The sequence below is a fragment of the Cetorhinus maximus genome, unplaced genomic scaffold (genome assembly GCF_964194155.1).
Source record: "Cetorhinus maximus unplaced genomic scaffold, sCetMax3.hap1.1 HAP1_SCAFFOLD_794, whole genome shotgun sequence".
NCBI classification, from domain to species: Eukaryota; Metazoa; Chordata; class Chondrichthyes; order Lamniformes; family Cetorhinidae; genus Cetorhinus; species Cetorhinus maximus.
Genome location: NW_027596736.1, coordinates 160588 through 168000, shown reverse-complemented (window position 1 = coordinate 168000; position 7413 = coordinate 160588). Strand labels below are relative to the sequence as shown.

At 47.3% G+C, this 7413-nt stretch overlaps 1 non-coding gene across 1 annotated transcript; it reads right to left on the bottom strand.

Annotated features, from left to right (window-relative positions):
• Nucleotides 1-2534: 2534 nt before the first annotated feature.
• Nucleotides 2535-2616, bottom strand: trnas-gcu (transfer RNA serine (anticodon GCU)). The gene has a single exon. It is a non-coding gene; the product is annotated as a tRNA-Ser (tRNA).
• Between the last annotated feature and the right edge of the window lie 4797 nt (nucleotides 2617-7413).

Below are 7413 nucleotides of genomic sequence, written 5' to 3'. Positions count from 1 at the left end.
CTTTTTTTCACTTTAACCAGGGGACCGTAATTGGAATCCAAGTAGTCCATTGTTTCCCTCTCGTTTATTAATATTTCTTTGTGTCTGTGTCTCTCAGTGATTAGGTCACTATGAAATGAGCTCGCCTCAGTCATGCGGCGGATGGATCTCATGAGTATTACAAATATTTACCCTTTCCTTTTAAATTCAGATCAGGATTTCTCATTGAAACACAGGAAATGCTGCTTCACCTGCTCCAAGGTCACTTCTATGACTCACTGAAACAGTAAGCTCTTTGGGTGCAGCCGTTTCTGGGGGTCTTCCTCAGTCACGCATATTGGAATCGGATCTTAGTTTTCTGCATGTTTAGTGGGAAGCCCAATATGTCATCGGCTTTATAGAAGGAGTCGACAGTGACCTGGAGCTAAGTTTCTGAGTGAGCACCCTTTTACGAGCGGGATGGGAGGAGTGCGCCCTTGGTCTATTCACAGTACTCTACAGGTCACAACATTGGCTCAAATGTTCAATTTACTCACCAAAATTGCCAATTATTTACCTTCACCACTGTTCCCGAGAATAAAAGAGGTTTTAAAGTGGATTATTTCGATGAACAATAAATATGTTTGTTTATTATAGAACAAGGTATTTTCGAATAGAAAAGTACAGTATGGATCTGACATTATGCGAATTAATCTTTTGAGATACCATAAGTCACACACACACACACACACACACACATATACACACACATATACACACACACGCTCTCCCTCTCTCACAAACACACATACACACACGCATTCATAATAGGAAACCATGATAGTAAAAAGAGAAATAGGGGAAATTAAAGCAAAATGATGGGGATGCTGGAAATCAGAAACAATAACAGAAAATGCTGCAAAAAATCAGCTGCTCTAACAGCATCTGTGGGGAGAAGTAAATACAGAGTCAACGTTTCGAGCCCTTATGAACCTTCTTTAGAAAGGGAGCAATTTTGCCAAAAATTAAAAGTCAATCGATCAAGGCAAAAGACAGGGTGTGCAGTCCTTGAGATGGGGTCAGTGTTCGACAGTAACTCCCCCAGCACTGATCCGTGACAACATCAAGCAGTTGGTCCTTCTCTTCTCAAAGGAAAAAAAGCCCACTTTTTAAAACACAGTTTTCCAGGTATGATTTCTTTCAGAACCATGAAATCCATGTGACCCCCAGTGTACAGAGCCCTATCGGGTCAAAATGTTCACAGCCTGATTTCAACATGTAGGCTTGTCTGAAAGAACATTCAGCTTGGCAGAGTTGGGGGGTGGCTGCGGGTCCGAGGGAGGGGGGGCGGGGGAGGGGTGGGGGGTGGTGCTGGGGGTGCAGGGGGGCGAGGGTGGTGGCAATTGGGTGAAGCAGTGAGAGGAGGGGCGTGTGGTGGGGGCAGATGATGGTGGGTTGGACGGAAGGGTTACAGCTTCATGTAACTTGACCATATTTTAGCTGTGTTATAGGAGTTGCAGAAAGTCAGCTTTAATTGGACTTAGCAAAGAAGCTCAGGAGGAATTAACGGTCAGGGAAGTTAGGCAGCGCTCACTTCAATTACTGGTCATCACATGTCTAAGTGGCAGTTTCTCAGGGCAGTAAGAGTTGGGATGGGGTTACTTTTGACAGAAAGTGTTGAAGTGGCATTTTCCTGCGACAGAACTGATAGCCAAGAATGTGTGGTAAATTAACAGAAAGTCCAACAACTCATCCACACAGTCAAGCTGGTGAAACGAAATGACTGGCGACCTGGCTCTCACCCTGATCACTCGGTTCTCGGACTCCTGCCATGTTCCGATGAAGCTCAGGGTTCGCTCGAGGAGCAGCGGCTCATCCTTCAATGAGGAACTTCACAGCCTTCCAGTGTGAACATTCAGCTCAACAATATCGCTCTGTAAAAACTGCCAACATTCTGATTCCCTTCTGTTCGCAGATGTGGGTTTGAGCCTCGGTTTCACTGAAATTTATATTTTTCTTGACGTCACAAAGCGCTTTAATATTCAACACGTCTGTCCATTACAGGGGCTGATGGAAGATCCAATCAGTGAGTTGCGCATTCACCCTTTTAAAACATTATTTCAGGGGATGTGACCGTCGTTCGCAAGGTCAGTCTTTGTTACAAATCCCAAACTGTCCTTGAATCAGTAGATTTCTCAGCGGGCAGTTTGGAATCAAACTGATCCCTAGGCCAGACCAGGGAAGACATCGGTGAACCACCACTGAGATTAGTGTTTAATTGCAGGTTTTAATTATTGAGTTTAATTTCCATCAGCAACTATGGTGGGAAATGAACCCAAGTCCCCGGAATATTTCCACTGCTCCAATGTTTCCCCTGAGAGAGATGGAAATAACATGTCGAAAGGACACTAAGTCGGATCCCCATGTTATTGTGAACAGAAGTATCGAATCCAAGATCTTACAAGAAAAGTCGACGCAAGCTGGCCTCATAACTTGGGTTGGAGTATCACATCAGTGAATACAGGCAGAGCTTCTGCAAAATCACCGGAATAAGACGGAAACAGTTGATAAAGTTACGACGAGGGTGGGATTCAAACCCACGCGTGCAAAGCACAATGGATTAGCAGTCCATCGCCTTAACCTCTCGGCCACCTCATCGCAAAATGCCCTTTCTTAAACCCCCTTCTATACTTTTTGCATCCATGAACCGTTGAAATAAATGATCCTCTTTGGTACAGGCCCTGAATATTTGGCCAGATGTGTAAAAGTGGAAACATAGTTTATCTTATTAAAATAAATGTGCATCACATCAGATCAAGGACTGTTGTAAACCGACTGATATGAATCGCTTCAAGACTTTAACCTAACATGTTTCTATACAGTGTGAAAACCCACCGCGGAAAGACTTCAACATAAAAGCATTTGATAGCAAAAGGAAACCCCTCCCAGCTCACTGCGAGCACCGGAACACAGCTAAAATGTGGTAAATTAAAATGGAACACTGGGATTCCCAGCTCTGCTTGTCCTTTCAGTCAAGATTGAAACTGAGTGCAATCAGCCTCCCACGTGAATCCACAAGTGGACAGCTCCCTTATTTGATGTATTAGGATAAATTTAGAGTCTCATGGCACGGAGAAACGTTCTTTAAACTTGACATTCATTTTTATCACGTGTGTTAAAGTGATGCATCCCCTGCAATGACTTCCCGGGTGTTCAAACCTGGTCCTGATTTCCGGAACCGCCACCACCTCGAGCGCGAAAAGAAATGCTGCATTAAGATGGGCTCGATCCGGGAATGGAACCCGGGACCTGACGCATATGAATCCACAGGAAAGCCCAAAGCGACAAACAAGCTAACGACATAACACAAACCAATCAAGGAATCCTTTCATTGTCACACAAAGTGCATCAATCATAAGCGAATTACTGTTCCTGCTGGAAATCTTTTCGGATGTTTTAGAAACCCCGGGGACGACTCCAACCAGTGGTGAGTTTCCCGCCTTACTTCTTTTGACTTCAGTATTGCTGGGGTTCCTTGATGCCACATTAGGTCAAATGCTTCTTTGAACTCAAGTGCAGTCACTTGCACCTCACGTCTTGAGTTCAGTTGTTTTCTTCATGTTTGGACCAAGGCTGCAATGAAGTCAGGAGCTGAGTGACCCTGGCTGGAGACAAACTGAGCTTCAGTGAGCGGATTAGTGCGGAGTAAGGGTCACTTGATCGCACTGACGAAGACATTTTCCCTCACCTTCTTATTCAACTAGAGTAGGCTGATGGGGCGGCTTTTTCCGGTTGGATTTTCCTGTTTTTTTGTGGACAAGACAGACCTGAGCAATTTCACACATTTCCGGCTAGATGCCAGTCCTGTTCCTGCACTGGAACAACTTGGCGAGGGGCGAGGCTATTTCTGGAGCACAGGTTTTCAATACTGCTGCCGGATTGGTGTCGGGGCCCAAAGCCTTTGCAGTTACCCGTGCCTTCAGCCATTTCTCGATTTCACTTGGAGTGAATGGAGCTGGCTGAAGACTGACATCTCTGTTGCATTTCCCCGGCTTTGTACAAAAGCAGAACTGAGGAAATCGCATACGTGGCTCTATGAAACTGATCAGCCCCAGTGAAAGGCGACAGTGTTTATCACAAGCGGGTTCCATTAATTCAGATACAGATTTGGTGTAAAACTAGCCATGACAAGTGCGACACACACATTTTTCTGATCTGCAGTTAGATGTGCTCCCGCTGTGACGCTAACATACTCGTGAGTTGGGAAAGTGTAGGCGCTATCTGGTTGAGGTAATTGAGATGATTAGTAGGTTTTAATGCGGAGAAACGATTTCCTCTGGCGAGGGAGTGCAGAACAAATGTATATAACCTTAAACTTAGAGCGAAGCCATTTAATAGTGACGTCAGGGAGCAATTCACTCAAAGGATGAAGAAAGCTGTTTGTCGGACAATCCCTGTGTAGCGATTGGCCGAGAGATTATGGCAATGAACTGATGCTTCGTTGGGCTTTGCACCCCCTCTTCATCAAGAAAAACTGGAAAACTGGAGGGAACTGAAACGAGGTGATGGCTGTCCTTTGTCATTATATGATCATGTTCTTTAATATAAGCGCAGGACTGCAGGTGCCTGTAAAACTAACATCCTTAGGAACGCAAGCTCCAACAACTCATCGACTCCAACACCCATCGGGGACCCTCCACCCCTGCTTGTCCCTCCGCCCTCACGCCATCTTCCAATCCCAGCCCCAGCCGCGTATTCACTATACCCCCTGACCTTCCCCTCTCCGATGCTGAACGTTCAGTGCTCAGCAAAGGACTTAGTTTCATACCCTTACGCCCTCATCTCAATGAATTTCGGGCTCGGCATGATGCTGAACTCTTCTTCCGCCGTCTTCGTCTCCGTGCTCACTTCTTTGGGCAGGAGTCCTCTCCCCGTTCAACGGATCCTTTTACCCACCTCCAATATTCTCCCTCCACTTGGACCCCTCCCTCTGGATTCTTACCTTCTCTTGATCTTTTCATTGAGAACTGTCGGCGTGACATTAGCCGTCTCAATTTCTCTGCTCCTCTCACCCATTCTAATCTGTCTCTCTCTGAACTCACTGCACTCCGTTCTCTCAGGTCCAACCCCAACATTGTCATCAAACCCGCTGACAAGGGTGGTACTGTTGTTGTCTGGCACATTGACCTCTACCTCGCGGAGGCTGAGCGTCAACTCGCAGACGTTTCCTCCTACCTCTCCCTGGACCATGACCCCACCACAGAACATCAAGCCATTGTTTCCAGGACTGTCACTGACCTCATCTCCTCTGGAGATCTTCCTCCCACAGCTTCCAACTTGATAGTCGCCCAACCTCGGACGGCCCGCTTCTACCTCCTACCCAAAATCCACAAACAGAACTGTCCTGGCAGACCGATCGTGTCAGCCTGTTCCTGCCCCACGGAACTCATTTCTCATTATCTTGACTCCCTTCTCTCTCCCCTTGTCCAGTCCCTTCCCAACTACATCCGTGATTCCTCTGACACCTTACGTCACATCAACAATTTCCAGTTCCCTGGCCCCAACCGCTTCCTCTTCACCATGGATGTCCAATCCCTCTACACCTCCATCCCCCACCAGGATGGTCTGAGGGCCCTTAGCTTCTTCCTTGAACAGAGGCCCCAACAATCCCCATCCACCACTACTCTCCTCCGTCTGGCTGAACTTGTTCTCACACTGAACAATTTCTCCTTTAACTCCTCTCACTTCCTCCAAATAAAAGGTGTGGCTATGGGTACCCGCATGGGCCCCAGCTATGCCTGTCTCTTTATGGGGTATGTGGAACATTCCTTGTTCCAGTCCTACTCCGGCCCCCTCCCACAACTCTTTTTCCGGTACATCGATGATTACTTCGGTGCTGCTTCATGCTCTCGTCGGGACCTGGAAAAATTTATTAATTTTGCTTCCAATCTCCACCCCTCCATCATCTTCACATGGTCCATCTCTGACACTTCTCTTCCCTTCCTTGACCTCTCTGTCTCAATTTCTGATGATAGACTGTCCACCAATATCCATTACAAGCCTACCGACTCCCACAGCTACCTCGACTACAGCTCCTCACACCCTGCTTCCTGTAAAGACTCCATCCCATTCTCTCAGTTCCTTCGCCTCCGTCGCATCTGTTCTGATGACGCTACCTTCAAAAACAGCTCCTCGGACATGTCCTCCTTCTTCCTTAACCGAGGTTTTCCATCCACGGTCGTTGACAGGGCCCTCAACCGTGTCCGGCCCATATCCCGCGCATCCTCCCTCACGCCTTCTCCTCCTTCCCAGAAACATGATAGAGTCCCCCTTGTCCTCACTTATCACCCCACCAGCCTCCGCATTCAAAGGATCATCCTCCGCCATTTCCGCCAACTCCAGCATGATGCCACCACCAAACACATCTTCCCTTCACCCCCCTTGACAGCATTCCGTAGGGATCGTTCCCTCCGGGACACCCTGGTCCACTCCTCCATCACCCCCTACTCCTCAACCCCCACTTACGGCACCTCCCCATGCCCACGCAGAAGATGCAACACCTGCCCCTTCACTTCCTCTCTCCTCACCGTCCAAGGGCCCAAACACTCCTTTCAAGTGAAGCAGCATTTCACTTGCATTTCCCCTAACTTAGTCTACTGCATTCGTTGCTCCCAATGCGGTCTCCTCTACATTGGAGAGACCAAACGCAAACTGGGCGACCGTTTTGCGGAACACCTGCGGTCTGTCCGCAAGAAAGACCCAAACCTCCCTGTCGCTTGCCATTTTAACACTCCACCCTGTTCTCTTGCCCACATGTCTGTCCTTGGCTTGCTGCATTGTTCCAGTGAAGCCCAACGCAAACTGGAGGAACAGCACCTCATCTTCCGACTAGGCACTTTACAGCCTTCTGGGCTGAATATTGAATTCAACAACTTTAGATCTTAAACTCCCCCTCCCCCCATCCCCACCCCGTTTCTTTCCCCCCCCCACCCGCCTTTTTTTTCAATAATTTATATAGATTCTTCTTTCCCCACCTATTTCCATTATTTTTAAATCTAAAACTAAAACCTTTAGTCTTTCCACCCCACCCCCACTAGAGCTGTACTTTGAATATCCTGTCTTGCATTCTTAATTAGCACTTTTCTCAGACAAAGACCACCACCTTCAACACCTCTTTGACCCTTTTGTCTCTGACATCTTTTGATTATCTGCTCACACCACACCCTCAATGTGTCTCTTCCCCCCCACCCACCTTAAACCAATTTATATTTCTCCCTTGTTGAAACTATGCTTCAGTTCTGCTGAAGGGCCATGAGGGCTCGAAACGTTGACTGATTTCTTCTCCGCCGATGCTGCCAGACTTGCTGAGTTTTTCCAGGTAATTCTGTTTTTATTTTGTTTTGAACATCCTTAGGTCTCTGGTTTAATTCTGGCTCGAAGAACGCCCTTCTGTCA